At 34.5% G+C, this 25,490-nt stretch overlaps 1 protein-coding gene across 2 annotated transcripts in view; it reads left to right on the top strand.

Annotated features, from left to right (window-relative positions):
• The window catches only part of LOC110380453 (neuroligin-4, Y-linked), a 71,709-nt gene that overhangs the window by 26,870 nt on the left and 19,349 nt on the right, over nucleotides 1-25,490 (top strand). The gene's annotated exons all lie outside the window — the stretch shown is intronic.

Below are 25,490 nucleotides of genomic sequence, written 5' to 3'. Positions count from 1 at the left end.
GAGGACACCGCCATATCATCACTGACCACGCTTTCATTCCTCTTTTACTAATTAAACTCTATTATAAACCCCGCATATAAATTGTAGGTTTTACGAGAATTATTTTTCATTGTGACTACAGCTGGTGCAGTTAAAATTTTATCGATATCTATTCCGTTTGCTATCAATTAGTTATGCACTAGCGCTTCAGAAATTGAATGAATTAAGGCTGCAATTTGTGCTGGACGGGTGGCTGGAGCCTTTTCAATGGCCTCAATAACGTTAATTTTCACAATTTCATCGTTTTTTATAGTGTTTTTTTCGTTCCTTTCATTGAGGTTCCAGGTGGAAACATTTTTCATATTTTACTGATTAAGACTACTGGTGGATTTGGGTTGCCCGGTTAACTGGGTTGAGGAGGTCAGATAATCAGTCATCCATGTAAATGTAACTGGTTAGATATAGTTAGGAAAGGGTCGTAATGACGAGGTGAGATGACGGATTAGGAATACAAGATTTTAAAGAAATTTAAAAATACCAACAAAAATCCTAGTTGAAAGCCATAGAATTTTATAGCTGAATTTTATATTTCGAAACATGCCTGTCTAAGAAAACACATCAAAATGAACTCAGTTCAGCATAATAACAAACTTAAAGTCCCGTCTGCTAAGAAAATAAAGTTTAGCGAGCGCAGGCACAACAAACGAGTTTTCATTGAATTTACACACGATATTGTTATTTTTATACCTTTCAAGATTTACTTGAGAAAGGGTGAGGATGTGAACATTTGTCTATTCTTTGCGCGTCTCTTAGGATCTGAGTGCTTTATTTAATTTGCATGTAATTTAAAAGTATTTTACGTGTTTACAATCATCATCTAAATATGTTATAGGTAATATTATTTTATTATAAGTTAACTTAACATATTTTTTTAAACAAAAAATTTTATAATAGATATGGATCTAAAAATATTTTCGTTAATTTTTTGCAGAACCAACTTTAGGCTTAACGAGGTACAGGTCATCCTAGCTGTTATTAATCTCCAATCTAAAGAAAAAATGGTTGGTAAATGTAAAATAAATAAAAATAAAGTTAATAGAATAATGTCAGGGCTAAACACATTAACATGAAAAAACATGATTTTAACTAGATTTATTATCATAAAACAACACATAATGTTTCTTGCGTGCATTTCAGCAATCTTCGTTATACGCCTATTAAACCACTCCTTCCTACACGACAAATAATAATTAGCACGAATATGGTAAACTATTACTATGTAAAATAAAAGTGATATTTTTTACGTTTAACTAACCTAAATTACTTCTATATAATAATTAGCACAAATATGTTAGACTATGATATATGATATTTTATACATTTGACTTGCATGCCTTCTGTAGAAACATAATACATTTTTGCAAAGATCCACTAAAAAGCAAACTTTTAGAAGTCTAGTACATCCAACTTGAAAATAGCTTTTGGTCACTTCGTAATCTGGACCTAAGGTTTTCCTCGGACGAGTCTTAAGCAACGCTAAAGCCTTGAAACCAAGTAGGCCATAATCCCAAACGTCAACGAAATCACGCCACCAAATACATAAACATGACGTATCCTCCAAAATCCATACCAAAAAAAACAAAAGATAACAGGGATTTACATAAAAAATTGCCCATCAATGTATCAAAGCCTTGTTTAATAAAAACAACACTAGCTGAAATATTTGTTTGCTCCTCACGTCTGTGACCAGTCGCACGTAAAAATAATACGTCGAAGGAATTTCATAGCGATATCGCCATCGCTTATATCGGATAGATATCGAATTTGTGACAGCCAACCGATTTCTGTTTTATGTCCCAAGTTTTTTGTCTCATGAATTTTTCTTGTTGCTATCCGAATGGTCCATTGTGAGCGTTAGTGGTGTTATTTCTTGCCTGTCTTATAGACGCTGTGTATGATTATTATCGTACTAGGAAGCAAAATGCCGAAGGCAAAAGTCTATTGCCTACATAGAATATTTCTCACGCATGCAATGCTTAGATACTTAGCAAGTTAATGAATAGTTTGTGGAGCTGTTTACATAGCTATAATAATTTGTAAACTACCCTGAAATACCCATTGAATCACTCAAACCATAAAGTAATGAGCTTTCAAATAGCCAAATTAGGTAAAACAAAACTCCTTGACAGATTATATTCTAATCTAGCACTAAATTGAACAATTACTACAATTTTCTTCATCGTCGTTCACATTTACAGATATAATATAAAATTATATTCACGTAATCAGCATTACAAATTCCAATTTGGTAGAAACAGACTTTTATTTCTCGCCTTGTTGAGTTCCGAAGGTCAGTAACTAGTAAAATGATCGTTTAAAGAGATTTCTCCGAAACAAAAGGAATGATGACAAAGTAGATTTCTTGGCATCCAACAAAGACAGCGAAATAAATGCTTTTTAAAATAAGTATGAATTTGGCGTGAAATATGATATGAGCCATCTTGATAAAATGTGAAGTTTTGATGAAGTACCTAATATTTGAAATATGCGATTAGTAAAAACCGTTGAATACAATTTATTGCCATTGTTTAAAGTTTTTATGTCTAGTAATGAGAAATGGTAATAACCATGTACATATTTTTGTGGTCCTGGATTTCAATGGAGTCTTCACAATGCTGCTAAGCCTTTATCTCACACAGACTAAAAATATAAATTACTCTTACTAAAAAAAAATAATCGAATGTCCAGTGAAACATTTATCACAATTAACATTGCTTTAATAATTTTAATAATTACTTTTAAATTAAATTTTTAAGATAAAGTAATTGAATATTATTATTTTCGTCGGCATATTAAAATGACACATAGAACCATAATTCATTATGTTACATCTAACTACGTAAATCTCAACATACCCCACACAAAAATATGAAACAATCCTAACATTTATTTAAGTCAACCTCAGCATACCAACAAAGGAGCTGGCACCATTTCCTTCAGGCTCGCAGCCAACATACAGAGATAAAATATTTTAAACGTGACGAGATAAATCGAGGGTAACTGATACAAAGCGAACAGCTTAAACAGATGGGAATCTTGACTGACGTTCCAAAGCTGGAAAATGGTCAAGAGTTATTGATAAAAATATATACGAACTTATAGAAAAACATAGTGATACCTGCATGCATAATATCCAATCTTATTTGTAAATATGGATAAAGATTTAAGGTTTTTATTTATTTTTTATTGGATTGTAGTTTATTCAGGCTCTTCTTTGATTAATATACGGATAAGTTCAAAAGCTACTGATTTTATATACGTACATACATACTTGACAAATGTTGTTTTTGGAGTAATTTAAAATGAATGTGAGGTTGAGTTAATGAAATCTGCCGTTGTTGTGTATAATGCAGTTACTTTGATTGAAGGGCCAATGAGACCATTAATTGTTAGCATAACAAATGGCGCATAAGACAAACACCACACATCGGTGCTACAATTACAGCAGCAGCTCAATCCACGACAAGGAAAGTAAACACGACGCAGATTAAGGGAGGCCCAGATGTAGCGAAATGGGTCAACAACACATTTCGGCTAATGCGTCTCCAAGGACCGCGTTGCAAATTGCCGTCGATCTCGCCTTCCGTCCTGAAGGGATTCACTTTTGATTGCCAACTGAACCCTAATTACCGCTTTTTCTTGTCCCTTCACTTCTTAATACAGAACGCCATTTTTCTCTCGTTTTCGCTACATTAATTTCTATGTGGTTGTTTTTGTATTGCCTTTTTGATGACCTTCGCTAAAATGCCAATTATGGTTATTTGTGCTATCTTCCTTGTCGTTACGATGCTCATCACGGCAGGCAATAAGTGAGCCTTTTGCTTTATTATCATGATGGATCATCAGGCCTATATTACTTGGGGGTGTAAGTAACATTTTGGTAACAGGCCCCCATTTCTGTTTAAGCGCCATTTTTTGCATGGCATCAGTATTGTGAACAAACGTGCTCAAATTGTGATTTCCTTTGTATCTGCGAATCAAGACAAGATGTAAATTGATCGGTGCCATTAGATTTTATCATGCGGGTCGTAATTTAAGAAGGTCTTTCATCACTCGCGTTTCAAGAGACAGCGGGAATTCAAGAGCATTACCATTATTTGCAAACCCGCGTGAAGAGTGTTATGTAATGTACTGAATACGAGAGTGAATGAACACTGTATTACGTATTGTTATAATACATCTATTCACCTATCACTTGTTCATTCCGCAACGGATTTATCTCTGAATAGATTTTGATGAATGAACTGTCAAACTATTTGTCACGTTCCATCCTGAAACTAGTTTATTTTGTGTGGACAAAAACTGTCGTGGTTTTATGTGTGTTTGATGTTATATTGTGCGGAAGAAATGTTTGCACAGCTTCACCGTAAATGGCGTTTCAATTTAGGGAATGGAATAAAAATTGATCTGTATAAATACGTGTTTGTTGGTTTTTGGTTTGACTTAAATTGTAACTTTGTCATTTTTGTTTCATGCCGTTACTATATACATCTTATTCAGTGTTGTATCACTCATTAGTTATTTGTTCCCTGTAATACAAGTTAAACTAACTGGTTCTTGTTTTGACATTTGATCATTAAACGTGAATGATTCTGAGAATTACCCCAGAATTCTCTAAAGGGTTACATGTTCTAGGAGAACTATTCTTCTCGTTATTTTAATGAGGTCATGAAACTTCCTTGAAATACTTATAACTAAGGGTTATTTTATTTCTTCGAAAAGACCATACATGTCTTTAATGAAATGTTGTAGAAATTATAGCACCAAAATAAATCTGCCTGCCTCGAGTTTAATATTACTAAAAGTTGACCAAAACCTTTCAAAAAGAACATCGCCAATATTTTCCAGACCGAAGTATCGAATCGGTTACACAGTTTACAGTTTGAAGTGGAACAGCCATATCCATCAAATGACCGACGGCTGTTCAAACGAGTCGTTGAGTGGAGTAGCCCCTTCAAGCTGATAGACCGATCACCTTCAAAAGGCAAGGATACACTGGAAATATGAAGTTGTGACCCAAAAATGGTATCTAGGTACCTATTATATTGAAACCTAAGTTGGTAGTATATAAAAACTTGGTTTATTAATTTTGAATATCAAAAATGCTATTAGTGAAGACGGACATTACCATATAACGCAGCATAGCATAGCATTTTCAAATAGATTTTAGAAAAGGTTATGGAATGGTATGGAAGCACTTTGTTCAGAATGAGAAACCGCAGTAGGAGCTTTGTAATATTTCGACAATGCCCAAAACATTGGCAAGATATAAAAAATAAATTCGTAAAAAGAACACGAGAATGTAGTTACGTAAAATTCTGTTTTCATTATTTTCGCTTCATTTGCTTTCATTGTATTATTAGCTTATGTTTTTTCGTTTCTTTTCTTTCGATATATTTTAAGAGCAACTTTCTTCCAATTGATTTTTACGACGAATTTTATATCAACAATTTTCTGTTTCTCTCATTACCAATCAGCATCCGAATACAAATATTTTCCAATATGAAAAAGCTAACTCGGAATACATATAATAAACCCAATTGGTTGTTTTTTATCCAAAATCTTTTGAATAAAACACATTATGTACGCCGTAACCTTTTCAAAGCGTAAAGGGTAACACGAAACTATTGTATTTTTTTAGCATATACTATCAAACGGCTACTGTTTTGTCTGTATTACCCTTTTAGCATACAAATGTATATCTTACCCTCGAGAATCCGATCGCATTTCGATTTGAAGAGCTAGGTTTGGCTAGAAGTGAATATGTGTGAAGAGTGTAGCGCTGTGCAAAGTTTACGTCGTGCAGATAAGACAGATGTTGCCAACCTTTTACACATTGATTCTTCGCTCCCAATTTTGTTACCCACGCGACTCGCTACCAAAGAATACTTTTAACCTTTTATGTGAAAGCAACTTTTTGTTATCTTTAAAAGAAATTCTTTGAAGTTATCATGAATTTAATTTTGTGTTCTGAACGTTTTTCCAATGCTCCTTGATAGAATAATAAAGATCAAGTATTTAAAGAGACATCAAAGTAATTCATACATGGTTTGTTGAGCCCAGAACAAAATTCTTTAAAAGTTAATATAACTTTACACATGAAGGAGCAGTAATAGTATCTCATTATCATAAATATTAGGTTATTTTCGAAAGTAAGACTGGGTTTTAGTATGAATGAATATGTAAAATGTAATGGATCTAAGAATATTAAAAATGTAGCTTACGTAGCTACTGTTTCATTCCACTTGGAAACCGATTTTCCATTCGTAAATAAATTAAATATTTTGCATAAAAATCCTATACATATTTACAAGGAATCAAAGGAAACTGTTCCTTTACAAAACAAAGACAGTTAATTAATATGCGTCCCTCATTTGACTTTTTCAGAAAAAGACCTTAATCTAAATTGCTGATACTTTCTATTATTTTTGCATTCCGAGTCGCCATTGGAAACAGGAGCTAAAGAAAAAAAATGGCCGCTCGTGCTGATAAATATTCATTACGACATTTTTTCTATCGAATGCATTGGCCCGATGAATTCGCAAAGTTCCTTCAAGATACCGATTCAAGTGAATGGATAAGTCCAAACTTTGATGAAAAAGATTTGATTATGTTAAAACTTTAAATTAGTTTGTATCAAAGTTTTGAATAAACTATTGCTTGTGTATCAAACGTTTGAGAGGTAAACAAGGTTGGTTAGACTATTCATGATCCATATTCTCTTGAAGTTTAAAGAATGGTTCAATTTCGTTTAAATTATTTTTTTTAAATATTTTGCTTCATTTAAATGTTTTTTTTTTTTGGATAATATGGATATAATGTTGTTTTTACCAGCTTCATCTTTCTCTATCTGAACTGTAACTTCATTGCTTCTAGAAAGTTCGCTTTACCACTGAATAGAGAACAATGTACTGTCCACTAGTTCCCTCAACAAACTTCGTTGAATTATCTCTTGTAGCTTTCCTGAAGTTAGAAGTAATTCCGACTGGACGTAATAACTTTAATTCATTAGATGAAGACAACGGACAGTTTCACTGCATTATTCTACTCAATTAATTCAGGCATAAATGGATAGAATAGGTCGCTGCATAAACACCTTTTGGCTAAATAATAAATCTTTTCCTTAAATCGTCACAGGCACCTGATAAAATTTGAAATATGTATACTCTTGTACACTTAATTTCATCATAATCAGCTTAACCGTTATTGACAAAGTGACACATTCCCATTTACAGTCATCACCCGAAGAACGCCAGTTCACCAAAAATCTTTCGAATATCATCACCTACTTTCACAACCAATACTTCAGTCTAAATAAGATTTTATTCTCCAAAGATGTCCTCATCAAACCTTGACCGTTCAGATAAAGCTTCAGTTTCACTTACAAATCCCTAGCCGCCATCTTGATTATCGCCTACTGTAAGTGCATTTGCTCTAACGTTCAGTTTTACGATGCCTATATCATGGGAACTAATAGTTTTGTTATGGAGTTTGGTAGTATCTTTATATTCTTTTTTATGTGGATAAGCAGTTTTATTGTGTTGAATTGATTTACTGTTAAAATCATTTGAATCGATTTTTTCTATTATAAGTTTGAATATTGTGTATCTGTCCCAGTTACTCGAGAGGCGAAATAAAGAGCACCTACAATGTTGATATATCTGTTTTGTTGGAGCCTACTTAAAAAGTTTGAGGCACCTTCTTGAAGAAGACTTTCTCGACGAGCCTAATTTCCTCAAAAAAAGTAAATAGCCTAATTCCCTTTAATGAAAGTTTGCTATTTTTTCTTCATGTCCGTCTTAACACATCCCATTAAGTTTTAATTCCACGTTTTGCTCAATGGCTTGTACCGCCATTTTCTTTGCGACACCAATCTAAGTGCTGACGATGAATAAATTTTCCATTTTCCTCACTTTTCCTTGTATTCCCTTTTTTTCTTGTTTAGCGGTTTCGGCGGTACTGTTCTTTGGCCTTTGTAAGGAAATTTTAATTTGAAATTAAGTAAAGCGATGGAAAAAATTGTTGGGTTGAAACAAGTTTGATAATTAAGCCTTAATATGCGCCTTTGTAACGTTATTGCTTTCGTTTTTGGTGGGAAGAAATTATTAAGTTGGTGGGTGTGTTAATAGGCTGAAATTTGAACTAAAGAGGTTATTATGAGGATTAATGTTTGCAAGGTGTTAAAATTGGGTACTTTGGAAAATATGCTAATTATAATTACAAGAAATTAATCATGTTTCTATAACCTTTTACTACTATTGTGTTTAATAACAGGAAAGTTGAAATTTATTTCTCCTTTCAATAACTTTGGAGCTCATTATCAAGTGAAAGGACTGGAAGATTAACAAAGTTTCACAGCACTTTTTATGTCTTAATATTTTGACTAATTATTATACGAAAATTGTTTTCGAAAGATCGGAGAGACCAACATGTATGCAGTTTACAACACAACATTAGATAACTTTTACATAACCCAACACATCGTCTACAATACATCAAGAACTATCGATAACCTTTCTCTCGATTAATCACAGCCATCGACATAATCTACGTCATCGATCACGCAGATATAAGTTCGGTATTCACTGGATGTGCCTTACATGGCTGCCATTTGTCTGGCGCCATCCGTCTTTATTAATATGTCATTGTAAACGTTGTTGTCTTTTTTGGGTGATAGAATAATAGGTGGCGGTTGTTTTAGATCAAATGTTGGAGTTTCTGTAACAATATTATGATGGTGTACAAAATCATTTCTTAACTAGAAGAATTGGATACAATCAATGGTCATTCCTACATCCATACATAATTTATTGGTTATAAGAGTTTATCTGTGGGTGGGATCGTTTACCAATTCAAAATATAATTTTGATTCATTCATTAGGAACTTTCGTCCAATAAGTTGAATCCTATTTAACGTTATTATCTGTATGTCTCTCATACCTACTTGACGACCATTGTTTGCACGTGTCACTTACTAAGTTCAAACTGTTAGAGAATATATAAGTAGTTCACCCACAAACGGAACTGCCACTGCCACGCCGAAAGGCAATCTAAATAGGCCAATCCTGTCATCACTATTCAAACGTACCATTCCGTACGTCGATCAAACCGTTCAAAACCGTCAATCAAGACTGTCTATCGGAACTCCCAAATGTTATTTACCCAACCCACTGTCTATCAACCCTTACATTGCAACTTTATCGTTCTATAGGACTGCTGTCATCACGTCCTGTATCGACGTCAACCATATAGACACACCGATCACAAAACCCCGTCCCAGAGACACCGATACCATACACTTCTACTTATACAACATAAAGAGGATTCGCGAACCAAAGATTAAAGCGGTACTGGACTGTGAACGTTCGCAAACAAATACAAAGGATTTAGACACACAAACGCTTTGCTATGACATTCCAGTGGATGTACAGATCTGGTTGGATCGTGGCAAACATTTGATTGGAATGGACATTGTAAATACAATATACGTCGAAGCTTTGCGGGACAATTGTTTGATCCAATATCTACAAATGAATTACTTGGAAACACCACAAATACACATGTAATAAATGATTTGTTTGGTGTTAGAATTAATTTAACGAGAATATTGATTTTAGAAAACGAGGTATATTCAAATAAGTGAAGGCTTTAATAACAATTGAGATGTAGACACAAAAACAAATCTAATTCAGCCAAGACAATATCCAAAAATAATATGTGAAGATATTTAAGAAACAATAAGACAGAACTATCACCTTAAGGATAATACAAAACAATTGACCGCTCATCCGTCCGTTCGCCCAATTGGAGAATAACAATCCCTGGTCTGTTTACACTCAGTTACGGTGATACGATAGGTTAGAACATATTGGTTACGTCTACATGTTCGATCATTGTCTTTCGAAGCGGTCTTATTTGTAGTGTTCAGGTAGAATTTTTGCTCGTTCTACGTTGATGGATCATGTTTACTTTTATTTGAATGAAATAGTGCTTTTGTGAGTAAAACAATTTTATTTTTTGACAAAAAAAAGAACCAAAAATATAGAGTACATTTTGGAAATGAAATTTTGTTCCAAACTGACTAAATTAATACAAAATTTGAAACTAACAAAAATATAACCGAACTAAAAATTACAACTAACAAAAATTAAACTTTTATTCACAAACTGAAAACCCGGCCATTTTAACATTAATACAAAAAGCAAACCGCTCTACTTACTAGGTAATATAATAAAAACAGTATTATGAATATTAAAAAAAAAGCAATTCACATTTTTATCTCGCGGAGCCAGCTAATATTTGCAGAAGTACGATTCGTCTCTAACGAGATTATCGGCTTTGCTCGCGACAGGAAAGCTAAAAATACCTTTACAGTTTATAGTTTTAACTACACTCAGCGGCACGGAATTTGGCCCAAACAAACACAAGTAGATATCGGCCCAGATAGCTGTTGTAAATTCTAATTTCATATGACATATTGTCAGTCCTTTCGTAATTGTTAATTAAAATACAGAAAAATGTGTGTCTGTTTAACTTTTATAACACTAGAAACAGATTACGTTGTTGGAACGCAAAGCAGAAAGTTAAGTTTAAATTCAGATAGAAATTGCCGAAGTACTAAGCACGTTCCAAAAAAAAAAAAAAAATGATTATGATCGTTTTTTGTTTCTCTTTTTTTCACAATTTGATCTGAAAATTACCCTTACTGCAGCTCAAGTTGCTCAAGTAGTGTTGCTAAGACGTCAAGTGCGTACACAGCGGAAGATGGTTGAAACTTTAAGTGCACCGCGTACAAGTTAAAGATATGCATAGAAAATGCATGACCAGACTGGCCTTTACACAAGAAGACCAGAAAGTGGAGGTGTAAGGTGTTCGTCTGCGCACGAGGACCGATTTATCGTACGTGCAATAATGAAAAATCGGTTTCTCACTGCGTTTGAGATACGCCAGCCTTTGCAAACAGCAAGAGAAGTCAACGTCCGTAATTGCATAATAAGAAGAAGGATGGAGGAACGGAATCTGCGTGCTCGAAGACCAACTCGATGCCCGGAACTTCTCCCGCTCCATCGCAAAGCCAGACTTAGGTTTGTAAGAGAACATGCAAATTGGACGCATGACCAATGGAGTAAAATTTTATGGACGATGAATGCAGAGTCGTCTTAAAAGCTCCAGACGGCCGTGAACGTGAATGGAGAAAGCGCGGAGAATGGTTTCTTCCCACCACTACCAGTTGGTTTTCATAGTGGGTCCATCTTGGTTTGGTCATCATCGAGGCATAAGTTTAGAAGCCCGCACTGAATTATTGGTTGTCGAAAGTCGTCTGACAACAGTGCCGTATATTGAAGAGATCCTTCAAAATCATGTTTTACCCTGTCAGAGAAGGATAGGAAGTGAAGAATTTCGTATAATGCAGGACAATGCTCGACCTCACACAGCTCTTTGCGTAACCGATTACTTGTTCGAGGTCGGTATAAAAAAATTGGACTGGCCTGCAAGAAACCCATCCATGAATCCTGTAGAACATGTCTGGAACATGCTTAAAAGACAGGTCCGAGCAAGTCGTAACCCACCACAGACTCTCAGTGAACTGAAAACCGCGCTGGTAGCTGCCTGGGAGGAGATCTCTCAGGTGCTGGTAAAAAACATCATCCAGAGCATGCCAGATCGTATGCAGGCAGTCATCAGATCAAGAGGAAGAAACACCCGTTATTAAAATTCGATAACTTTCTGTTTTGTTAAAAAAGTTGAATTTTAAGTTTATGGTGATTATTGCGGTAAAGGACTCTGTTTTCTAACTCAATGAAACATAATGAAAATCCTCACAATTCTGTTGTTTGTTAGTCATTTTCTCTTGGAAAATGAGTAAATTAAACAATTTTAAAATAAAATTTCTGATTTTTCACATAAATAATGGTTATAAGGCCCAAATGTGCTTGGGCCAAATTCCGTGCCGCTGAGTGTACATAGCTGGAGATGGAACTTCGCTTCAAAAAACTCGTGACTTGAATAAATCGGTTGATTTGCGAAGTAAACTAAATATTTTTTCTAAAAATAGAAATGCAAAAAAAGCTAAAGGTCGTTGTAAGCCGCCGAAAAAATTTGCATGGTAGGTATGGAAATAGCTGTTTTCACGAAAGACTAAAAATACATCTCGGTAGTGGCTACCTTGAAGCTATTTCTTTAGGATAAGTGAAAAAGTAAAACTTTGAATAACAAATATTTCTATGGATCTAGATTTAATATAATTTCAGATCACCAGAGCTTGTATTGTGTCACAAAACTAAGCAAAGCTAGCTATACAATATTTCAAAGGCTTTGAATGTGTAACTGCTCAATATTGAATGTTTCCTAGATACTTTAATGGAAATAACACAATAATTGTTTCTTAGCACTACGTGCTGGAATCGTACTGCATTTCAACAAATTGTTGATCGTCAAAAAGAAATATGTGTCAAACCCGGTAAACCCACAAAATACCTATGATACCTTTCTGCCTTTACAAACAAGAGCCCAAAAAATCTGACAACCTGTCTCAAATCCCTTAGTACATCGATATTTCCCAGTAATTGTGATACAGAGGTTAATTGGCAAGGCCTTTGCGTAAAATCTCGAAATTCGCCCGAACTCTGTAGGCTGCAAATGGATTCCAATGTAGTCAAAAAAACTGGAGCGAGTTTATTTAGCTGTAACTTTTTTATACTTATTGGGTATTCATTAAACGCATATAACTTGGAAGTGAGGAAATTTCAGATTGATTACCAGGAGTTTCGTATTAATCAAAGTATTACATAAGCTACTTTGCGCCGGTTGCTCTACGACATTCTTAGAATTTTCTAGAAAGTTCTCGACATCCATTAATTACTGTAAGTGCGTTCCTAGAGTATTTGGAGCCATGTGGTGCAAGTAATGTGGCTCTGAAATTGCGAATGTGCGCTATTATTATATTTTATACAGTTTTCTTAGTTTGCTCTCGGTTACGTAATTTAATTAGTTATTTTATTGTGTAAGCTACTTTTGCTAATTTGCTGGTTCTTGGATGGTATAGTGCTATTTGGAGTGTTATTAATATTTCTGCTTTTCCTTGTTCACATACATATTCTGGCTTCATACAAATAACTCTTGCTACAGGAAGACTTTTGTTTCTTACAAAATATTCGTTCTGCAAGCATATTTGTGATATTCTTCAAAACAATATTTCTCGCAATTTACCTAGTTAGTATAATTGGACATCCCTATACCGTATTCCTTGTTAGCACATCAAGGTAGGTAGCCAAAATTGCTGTCAATTCAAAATCAACTCTATTTCAACTCTTCAAGAGCTAATTTCGAACAAAAAATTAGCAGCCATAAAACCAGTATAAAACAAACATCAACAGGACTTATTTACTTCACCGCTAAAACATTTTGCAGGAACGTAACCGAATCAAAAGCGTTTGCCTACGCCAGGACTTTTGAAGCACAAACACCGGTACCTCTAGAAATTACATTTATTTATTCCCACTTGGATGTTTACTGCGCAATATTGATTTATGCTCTCTCAAGTACCGACGGACTCATCGAGACCTCAAGAGGTGAAATTTTGAAATAAGAAATCCAAGGATTACTGGTTCACCAGATTTGTTTACAGAAACGTTCCTTTGAAGATGTACTGCATTCGGCATCTGAAAACGTGGTTTAGATTGGTACGTAAAGCATTTGAGTGAATTGGATTTGGAAGCTCTCAGTTTTCTAAGGGTCTAATTTGTAAGACATTCAACTTGGAACCTTTATGAATAAGTGATGTGAAATCGCAAATTAGGTGGCTTTGGGTGTCTACACCGCAGGAACCTGCGAATTATTAAGTACAAAACCTGGGTATATTAAAGTGAATTCTTGAAACGACATCATGTTGTGTACTTTAGACACAGACAACAATCAGTGATGAAAACTCATGCAGTATGAACATGAAATATATAAAAGTCCAATCTGCTTCGAGCAAACTCTTCATATCTTATCTCATCTTCATTCGTTATTTTGCAAGCTGTATCTGTTGTACAAACACTATAAGTCCTAGTCCCAGTCCTAGGCTCTGTTCGGCAATGTTCGGACTGTTTAGTAGATGGTTCTCCATTTATTTACGTAGCGAAGCACGTAAAGGTTGTAATAGTATATACTTTCTAAAGGTTAAATTACAATCAAAATATAAACTACAGACCAATAATAAGCCACACGTACAATAATGGCGGAAGCAATCATTGTACCCCTTGGCTTGAACCCAATATAAAATGTTGGCGATCGACCAAACTTGGGCCTCAATTAATAAATTTCGTATCATATTTCCTTCTTAATTACGAATAACTGGAAGCTTCCGATTGAGTTACAATTTGTTCAAGATAAATTAAAGTAATGGAGCGTCATATTTTAGAGATGAGATGAAACATCTTTTATTTATCGCAGAAAATAATTTAATTTATGTTTTGGTGACACAAAAAAAATGCTTTTTAGGGTTAAATACCCAAAGGGTAAAACGGGACCCTATTGTTTTCGCTCTTCTGTCCCCGTCCGTCCGTCCGTCTGTCACCAGGCTGTATCTCATGAACCATGATAGTTAGTTAGTTGATATTTTCACAGAAAATGTATTTCTGTTGCCGCTATAACAACAAATTTAAAAATATACCGTTAAAATATAATTCTGTTATACTTAATTTCAAATATTACATTTTTCTTTTCATCTTTTCCAATATCCTGAAATTTAGAAGGTGTCACTTTTCATACTTATGGATTAGCGTCAAAGTTTTGACATTGATGTTTGTGACATAAATTTTAGCTTTTACGAACTTATTTTTTAAACAACCCTTCTTAGGATTTTGGTAACAAATCGGAAACTAGTGAGATGCCATGCATGACTCAGTTAAATCTTTATTTTGCTTTTAAAAACTCCTTTGCATGCGAGAATATTATATTAAAGGGAATATTTTCATATAAATGTTAATTACTACATAAACCATTTACAAAAAAATCTCTTATTGAATTAACATGTTATTCGGATGTTCTTGGAAAAACTCATTCACTCATTATTTGTATGTAATATTTAATGGGTTAAAAACATTGGGTTAAACATTGGACAAATTAATTAGTGGTTTTATTATATTAACAAACAATATAATCCAAGAACTCTTATTTTGTATAATTTAATGTTGACCAATTCCAGGTAAAACTTAATGTTTGTTGAGTGTTTTCAAATATTTTGCATGTTTGGACAATTATTTATTTATGCGTAATCCGATTGTTGAAATAAAAGTATTATACGAAACGATTGCGGTATGAAAATGTATTACGTTTTATACGAATAGATTAATCGAATTGTTACTTTAGTGGAGCAAATAAATGCCCAAAATACGCTTAAAAATCTAGATTGTAAAGATAAAGATTTATGTGACAAAAGTATGGAAACTTTTATATCTGCAGACCATCAAATATATCATAATATGAAGTTAAAATAGTTAACAAATTTGTACCCAATTCGAAAAAAACATGACTCAAAAGTCACGTACTTTTTTAAATTCATTATATTTCATCAGCCGCTGACACGTTTAATCTAAAGTATTTAGAATTACCCCTTCATATTCTGAAGAATGTTATGAACAATGCTATTGATAAAGCACGCCTGGTTAATAAAATTGAAAATGGCTACCATTTACCTGACGATATTATAATGTAAACTCATAATACTATTTACATAAAACATCATCACTAGTGTCACTATAAGACAGACATTATTCCATGCAATATTAACATACTTCCCATATATTCATTCCTTCTCAAAATGAGAAGAAACGTTATTTTCCACGCTTACACTAGGCAGATCGGCGATCTCAGGCTTACACGAAGTTTAGGTATCATCAAGATATTTTCCCTTATACCTGTGTAGATACTGACTGATCATTAGAATCCAAGATGTACCTACTAAGAAAGTACATTGGTATAATATGGAAAGATACATTGGCGAACTGGAACTTTGACTTAAACTTTCAATAGGAACCGTCATAAATACCTTTTAAATAATTCCCATGTTTTACATGTTATGTCTACTCAACTAAATGATGTGGCAAAACCAGCACTATAAACTACGCATAAAACTTTCAAACCACCAACAGGTTAGGTTAGGTCCCTAAACGCCGAAGCCAGCATAACTTATTCAGAATCCAACGGGATTGCTATACGCGACCGGAATGCCAGTTAAATTGCTCCGTTAAACTGCAGATTTGTTAGAATGAAAATGTATGATTTTGTAAACTTAATATTCAAAGAGATATGATAGTAATAAGTCAAAGTATTTTTTTTTTGTTTCAAATAGGCTTATGAAAGCTCTTTAGCATTTAGCAACGTCAAACGTTGCATGATTCCAAAGAGTTGGTCTCATGGAAAAGAAAGAAGTTTTGACAAGCTTTAAATTCCTTATCATAGTTACCAGCATACGGTATGAAGCTGCAGATAGAGACAAGCCCATAGGCCTCTCCAAATTAATTCCTACATCGAATATCATATTCCAGTACTGCAGACAGTTACAGAATTGAATGTTTATTCATGTGTAACATAGGTTTGCAAACGCATCCGTGATACAACTGAAATGTAGTGCTTGAAAATGCCAGCATGCGCTGAGTTGACATGAGGATCAATTGTGCCACCTATGCAATAAATATCTGATTCAGAACTATGATGAAACGTGCTATACTAGGTCCAAATTGATGATCATTTTTAAACAATTCAAAATATTTATAAAATAAATTACATTGTTGAGGAAAACCTCTACAAACTTTTGATATCAAAAGTCAGCCAAATGGACCATCCAAAGCAATGGTTAAGATTACCACAATAATTTGACGGCCAAACAGAAAAGATCGAGTTCCAGAACCTTCGAGTCCTCTTATTCCTGTAATTACTGTAAGTGCTTGTAATCCATACAATTTGCCTGACAGTAACGATACCCTTATTTCAACCTAAGCACTCAATCCGCTAAATCAAGTTTAATAATTATGCAAAGTCTGACGAAAAACCCTCGAGGGGACGATTTCAACATGCTCATCTTCAATTTCTGTACCTTTGACATCGTTTTAACATCCTGGACGTTGAGGGTACATTCAATTTCAAACTCTATTTGTATTTACTAGGGTTCGATTTGAATTGACATTTTTCAAATGGAATTCGCCCCGCGTCCTGAGGGGTCGAGTCGCGTGACAGGAATGCTTTCTTTAGCATTTTGATCGCATCTGATTGGGATGTGTGAAGTACATTTTATATGCTTTCGTCCTATTTATATGTTAAATGCTACGTCAGCTTTCGTGTTCTTGTTAGAATATTAAGTATATTGAGGACGGAGGATTTGGATTAAGAGTAATATATTTTTGGGAGGAGATAGGGTTAAAGATTAAATACGACATTCACATTCTACGGGTGTGCTTCGTTTTTCTTAAGCTACACTAGTTCACTTCTGGGCAAAGGTCTCCCCATCTCAATTCCACACTTCCCGATCCTTCAAACGAGCTCACCAGTTTCAATTGAAACAATCCTGGTTTTCCCTCCATTATTTCCTAGGCTTATCCAATTATATAAGATACATAAGTTTGTTTTTCAGTAGCATCTCTCACTAAAAAAGCGTAACCCATAAAACTCAAATCCCCAAAAACTCAGACCGTTTCATATGCATGATCAGCTCCCAAAATTGATATTTTCCGTCGTAACTTTACGTCCATAAAATTCTTCTAAAATAGACGGCGACGAAGGGTCGACGCTAATTTGACATAGCCCTCCTACTCGGTTGACACTAATGGAATGTTTTTATGTAGATGATAAACTTTTGCCTTTCCATAAATTGGAGCAATCCGAAGGCAACTTAATAAGTCACTGTGACAATGAAAAGGAAGGCTTTTGTGACCATTGTCGGGGGAATTTTAAAGTTAGAACGTTGACTTTTATTTGAAAACGTTTTATGGGATGCTGTGAATATTTTTCGCTTGTTATAATTTGATTTTAATTTGAGATTAATCGTTCTTGTCTTCTATAAATTATATCATTTGTCTTTTGAAGATTTAAGGTGTTTATTTTTTAATGGCAAGGAAAAATATTTTTATTTCATTAAACAACTCAAATAAAAAATTGCAAAAAAAAACAAGTAACCTATTTTATTAATTAACAACAGTGGCCATAAAAAACAAAATCCACAATATCGGCAAAATTGGTCCTAATACCTTTACCAAACATAATTTCTGGTCCTTTGAGTCCTAATCAAATGAGTTTATTGGGCAACCAGCCTGATACGGCCTAATCTCGGTTAATTTCAACGGGAGTATTACACGTTAACCACGTATGTTATTTGACGGTATAACCTAAGGCTATTTGCTCAGCTTTAGATTAGATCTAGACCAAACATTTGTTTAGTGGATTTAGCTTCACTGGAAATGTTGTCCCCTAAAACATTATGTTCATTATGTTAATGTGATTAAGGGACAACTTAATTTTGGAAGGACGCTGTTTGTAGGTATAATTAGTTTGAATTGTTTTGTCTAATTTTGAGGGGATTTCTATAAACTTCTCTTTTTGTTTTGTGCTATTTTGGCTTGTAAACGCGACAGTGTACTAATAGATATCTCTTAACAATCAATCAATTAAAAATTATTTGAACATGCCATCAAATACAATCAAGTTTTTTGTGGTCTCTAAAGATTGATTGATATAACAAAATATTAATATTAAAAACAAAAGTTATAGACTCCTCCAGTATATTAAGTCTGTGAAAGTACCAGGCATCCAGAAATGGTAAGAGATCTGCCATTATCATTTATATGCGTTCACCAGCCGTTTATATTCAGATGACGTTCTTCATTGCTATCAAAATTCATTATCATTCAGTTACCGCTGTTATCAAGCATCCGACCGAGCATTAAGCAAAGTACCTATTTTCTCGCCTAGAACATTTCAGTTCTATCTAAAAGTTATCCAGATTGATGATACCATTAAAATGGTAATACCAACAAATAAAACAGGGCTAATACCTTAAAATAGAATGCTAGTATTTCAGCAGAAAGACCCGCTTCGATCGAATTCATAGCTTTACTTAAGCATCTACCATCAGGCTCTCGCTACGGTCAAGTTTGCGATCGAAAGGACCAATCCGATTTAACGGTGTCCATTGAGCGTTTTCCTTTTCGCTCTATACGTCTTCTGTAAACAAAAGCGGCATTGTAATCGCCTGTTTTTGGAAATAGATTTTTTGTACTGTTCAATGGTAAGGGTAAATGGTAGGGAAGGATTTTCGTCCATTCTTTTTCCTCGTCAGCATATATATTACTTTGAATTATTATACCCGGTTCTAGGTAGCTGTTTTGTGGGACGAAACGGGAAATGACCAGTTGTTTCACTTAATAAACATGCTTTGATTTTTTTATGTCGGTTTTACCATTGAAGGGGATTTTTGTTTGTTTTGTAGAATAAATAAAGAGGGATTTTTCTGCTGCTATTTTTGTCCTGGAGCTTGATTTAAACTATAAGGTTCAGTTTGCCCTAAGAATATAGCCTTTTGCAAAAATGGGCTATCTAACACTGAAATAGTTTCTGAGTTTAGCGCGGTCAAGCATAAAAATAACGAAACTCTTCAGCTTCATAATATTAGATTCCACAACTTGTATACAAACCTACATCATTTTATCACTACACAAAGTTTAACTTCTCAATACCACAGCGTTAACAATTTGACCTAAATCTAGACACACGGCAGTGTGTCCGCCAAGTTCGAGCAAAAAAGGCGACACACCGGCCGTGGGTTATATTACACGAACCATTTCGGGCCAAATTCGACCCCCCTGTAACTCAAAATCTATTTTATTTACGCATATCAAATTTCTAGTATCTGTTGAGACCCCCTCGCTTATCTAAAATACAAAATTTCATTAATATACCTATTGTAGGTCTTGAGATATTGACGTCAGAAAATCGCTATTTTTACTATACACTGATTCACTTATTCACTTATTCACTTATTCACTGATTCACTGATTCACTGACTCACTCATCAAAAACCTAGACCACTTCCAATGGTCGTATTGACTTGAAATTTGGCATGGAGGTAGGTCTTTATGTCAAGGTAAAGGGAAAAATCTGAAAATGGCCAAGTGTGAGTCGGTTTCAAAATAATGAAGGTGTTTTATACCCGGTGTAAATTTATACCCCTAAGGAACTAAAACGAACTAAATTTATCTATATTTATATAATATATCTTCGAATGGTACAAAGGTTTGTATTTAGTCAAAGTAAAGTAAAAATCGGAAAACGGCCAAGTGTGAATCACTTTCGAAAATAACGAATGTGTAACTTTGATCCACGAACATAATATATGATAACATGTCATGTCAGTCAGTTGGTAAATCTAGTCATAGTTAATCTAGTTCATTTCTTTGTAAGAAACATAGTGCATATTAAAAAATCTAAAAGATAGTATAAATGAGACATTTCTTTAACTAACTTCATCATAAGAAAAAAATAAAATAAACAACCTTACAAAAATAAATGAAATCCCACCCAAAACAAAAATGTGAAAGACTGCCAAGTTCGATAATATGGGAATGCTTCGCCTATAAAAGAAGTGAGATCTGAATAAGTACCAAGTTCCATACACATACCTCAGTTAAAAATAGTTACTTTTTAATGATGATTACTTGGCAAGTTTTAATAGAAAATTAAATACTTGATTCATTGCGTTTAGTAGGTTTATAACAAGGTGTATGAAAACTTGCCAAGTAACATCATTAAAAAGTAACTATTTTTAACTGAGGTATGTGTATGGAACTTGGTACTTATTCAGATCTCACTTCTTTTATAGGCGAAGCATTCCCATATTATCGAACTTGGCAGTCTTTCACATTTTTGTTTTGGGTGGGTAATAATATACGGCGACCACTTCCGAACATTTCCTACAACAAAATACATATGTGTGTCTGTTCATAACTCAAAAACTATGTGATTTATGCGAATATATCCTGGGAATTGTTCCGTGGAAAAACATTCATATGCCTATCGGTGGGGTGAAGTTTGAACGCAGAAGAAATATTTAGGTGAAACACATAAATATGTATTTGAGTGTGTTTTGTATGACTGTGTGCGTTTGTAGGTGCATGTTTTTTTATCTGCAGATGTATGTGTGTGAAACCCCAGTGGGGACCTATGAGGAGTTTGCAGGATAAGATTGTCCGAAAGAGTTACAGCGACCCTGGTACATAAAGGGTTTAAGAAGGAACATGGTGGGGTTTAGTCAGTAAGAGTCCGACACTCCTTTACGCTGCTAACCCTCAGCGGGAATAGTCATTTGAAGATTTCTCAGGAAAGGAAATGTACGATATCTTTGTATGATTCGGCGAGTCGACCACTAGTGAGCGCTTCCAAATAACGCATAACTGCCTCAATCGTTGTTTAGCTATTCATTCTACGCGGCTGTTACCTAGCCTCGAGATCTTGTAACTTGTAAAAATTACATTTACAAAAAATACCTTTTTTCCTTATAAAAGGTCAAATATAACAGAGTATACTTCAGTATCGATCTTGAGATGAATAAGAGCGCTCTGTAATGGAATCATAATTATGCATGAGACGCCCCACGAGTGTAGAAACCTATTTACTTGACCCATATCTATGTACGAAGAAAAGTTGTGGCAGCTCGTATGTAATATTTAAATAGCAGCTTTAAAAAAATCTTCATTTACGTGAGACAATTATTTTTAAATTCGTGCATGACTGTTCAGAGTAATAATTTTAGTAAATTGATGTACTGATTTTGATGACACTTTTTCGCGTAGGTAATAGCCGATAGTACAAGGTTGAAATCACTTAGTAAAAAAAATACGATTATATTCGAGACAAGAAAGTCTTTTCTATATGAAGATTAACAGCCGTTTTCCCGCGGTTTCAAACGCGTCGCGAAGAAACTACTGCCCATACCGGGATAAAATAGAGCCTGTGTTACTAAAAAACAGTTTCACCAGTGAATGAATCTTCCAAATCATTTTAGTAGTTTTGGAGCCTTTAGAGTACAAACAAACAAAACAATGGTTCCTCTTTATTTGATTAATAGAGATTTGTTTCCTCATTTTATAAGTAAAACCACAAGAAACAGCTAGTTTAATTAACATTAATATTTCTAAGAACCCTCCATAGAATATTTAGTTAAACAAGAACTTAGTTTGCGGTTACAACAACAAAACAATAGGGTCCTGTAGGAACCACAGTGAGTCAATAGGGAAGTTCTAAACTTATTACAAAACGTGCTTCTAAGAGATCGTACAGAACCCGGAAAAGCTAAACGCACCATGGCTCAAAATGCAAGACAATAGCAACCGTATTTTATTTACCCTAAAGTTTAAAACAAATTAACACAATGTCTGCAAGCTTGCGTCGCCTCACAAAATTGACTGACTTAATTTTAAAATTCTGAATATTACGAGTACTTTAATAAACATTAAATAAGATTTACACATTTCATTGGTTTATCGTCAAAAATGAACAGTAATGGTGTATAATAATATTATATACTAATCAAAAATTAAATTATAAATTTAAAAAAACCCCCGACCCAAAAAAAGTACGCAATAATTATGACAGAAGGTAAAAACGCTGAACCCTATAAAAAAGCATAAAATAACATTTAACACTACGTAAGTACCAACTAAAGCATGTCAGACTAAACTAAATTTTGTCGTGTCGGGGGACCGCTCTAATTCATTACTTTAGATACGTGTTTTTTTTTTATACGAATGTTGTAATTAGGTAGGTATCATTTAATTTATGTAAGTATTTTCGAAGGTAAAAAGCGGTCCCCCGACATGTCAAAATGTTATTTTATGCTTTTTTATAGGGTTCAGCGTTTTTACCTTCTGTCATAATTATTGCGTACTTTTTTTGGGTCGGGGGTTTTTTTAAATTTATAATTTAATTTTATTTCATGCTTTTTGAAGGATCTCCTTAATTTTTCCTTCTTTCGTTTAATTTCTTTTATCTTAAGATGGGGTCGCTATATGCGATCTCAGCCAAAGGAAGCTGTTTAACAATCCTCATGACAAACTGGCTCTGGGAGAATTGCACAGATTGAGAAACAATAAAGATTAACCTTTGGTCATTCTAGATTTTCAGTAAAAATATAAATCGGTTTATCCGTTTCATTCCGGCATTCCAGGGTTTCATCCGCCACCTCCCATTTCCAGCATCAGGTTCTCGTCAATCAGAAACTCGATGGGTTTCCTAAAAGGCAGTTCAGGGTTACGTCTCCTACCTTCGTGCCCTTCCAGCAGACCAGCTCAGTGGTTCCAGAAGACATTAGTGTTTCAAATTTCAGATCCCACATATGCTTGCAAGTAAACTGAGCGTGTAACATTCCTATCACACCTAACAATCGAGCTGATGACCTTGAAGACCTGAACCGATTTCCACCAAACATAGCTAAGAACACTCCCGACTAACATACCTTTTAAACAAAAAAAACCGCATTATAATCGGATCATCCGTTTGGGAGCTACGATGCCACACACACACACACACGCACACACAGACACGTCAAACTTATAACACCCCGTCGTTTTTGCGTCGGGGGTTAAAAATGAGTAGAAGTCAGTTAAAGAAAGACCAAAATTAACGATAATCCCCGATTAACAATACAATGCAAATGGAAGCGATAAAACGCAACTTGACAAAACACAACTTTATCAATATTTGTATTCATTAACTCAAAGTAACAACACAAACCAACCAAATTAAAAGGTCCTTTTGTAAATATTTATAACCACAACATTTTAATGGATTTTATAACTTTTAAGTGCATATTAAAATCGCGAGGCCTGTAATCAGACTTAATTAATATTCATCACTAATGAACCTTCGGAACTTAATTTATCGGATTTTGTAAAACCCTGAACGGTACGTAAATATTTCAGTTTAAAATTTTCAGTAGTAATTGGATTGACTGACAGTTCAATTTTGGTGAAAATCTATAAAACTTTGAGTAGGTAATAGTGGACTCTTTGTTTAGCGCCTGGAAGGACCAATTCTCCAAGCTTCAACTTACAGACTTTCGTCAAAAAAAAAATTTTACAAAAAAATAAAATCGACTCCCAAAAACACTGAAAAGCAAAAAAAAACTTTTCTTAGGTGCATCGGCCTAGAAGTCAGTGTCTAATGGATGTGACTAAGTTTATTTCGCCACCGACTTCTAGGCCGATGCACCTAAGAAAAGTTTTTTTTTGCTTTTCAGTGTTTTTGGGAGTCGGTTTTATTGTTTTGTAATTTTTATTTTTATTTTTAGCTTTTCAGTGACAAGCATAGTTGTCACTATCCGTATGTCATATCCGCAATGGAAAGTTCTCATCAATACGAACAATATAAGCCCAAACACGAGGTAGTTTACATATTCAATTGTCAAGTTCCCTCGACCTTCGCTGGTTTCCGTCATCAGGTCAGCTTCAAACCTTCACTGTTGCATAGTGTTATCAGACATACGCCTTAGTGTCAAGCTTTTACCCTACGTATGCCTACAATTTTCGAAAGTTGCCCTCGATTTCTCATGGTTTCCATTATCAGATCCTGACCTGGTGACTATGGGATCACCTGGGAGGTAAACCCTATCAAACAAAAAAAAAATTTTGCAAATCGGTTCAGGCGTCTCCGAGTAATCGGTGAACATACATAAAAAAAAAAGATCCCGACGAATTGAGAACCTCCTCCTTTTTGGGAAGTCGGTTAAAAATACAATGCTGTCAAAATATTCACTGCAAAAATTGGTCGAGGAAAAATTTCATAGCTGCACGAAAATAGAACAATGTATGAACGTACCCTTTGACAACCTTTCATGATTATAAAACCAAATATATACCACAATACCATATATACTCGTTACCCAAAGAAGTATAATATTTCCTTGTTAAAAGCCAAAAGCTCGATTTAATGAGTTGCCTACGGTTCAGCCAACGGAGTAGGGAAAATTGAACGGAGATGCCATAATGCAGATAGGTCAGGCGTCTTCTTCTAGGTCAAATTCATACTATAAGTGGAACCAAAATGATAATTTACTAGTGAACCAACGAGGCGTTTGGGTTCTATGAGATATCTGTCAATGATTTTTGGTTTTAATAAAAATAGTAGTGTCCAAGCTTATAAGAGCGAAAACAGTAATGTTCCTCGTCCCCCGCTCACTCGCATTTTGGTTCGCTACCTTCTAAGGTGATTTTTCGTTATGGCATCTCCGCTAGTCATTTTGTTCTCCATGTTTAAGCCGCATACCCACGTACATGGTAGGCGTATAAAAGGCCGGTGCTAGGCCCGGCCGCGAGGCTATCATCTGAGTATCGGAACCGAGTTCGGATTTCAAATAAATTGATTTCAGTATCGAATTTCTGCTAAATTGGAGTTCACGTGCAGCAAAGCAAAGGGAAATATTT

This window comes from Helicoverpa armigera, chromosome 5 (assembly GCF_030705265.1).
Source record: "Helicoverpa armigera isolate CAAS_96S chromosome 5, ASM3070526v1, whole genome shotgun sequence".
NCBI classification, from domain to species: domain Eukaryota; kingdom Metazoa; phylum Arthropoda; class Insecta; order Lepidoptera; family Noctuidae; genus Helicoverpa; species Helicoverpa armigera.
The sequence above is the reverse complement of the archived record's forward strand: the minus strand, read 5'-3'. Positions and strand labels throughout refer to the sequence as shown.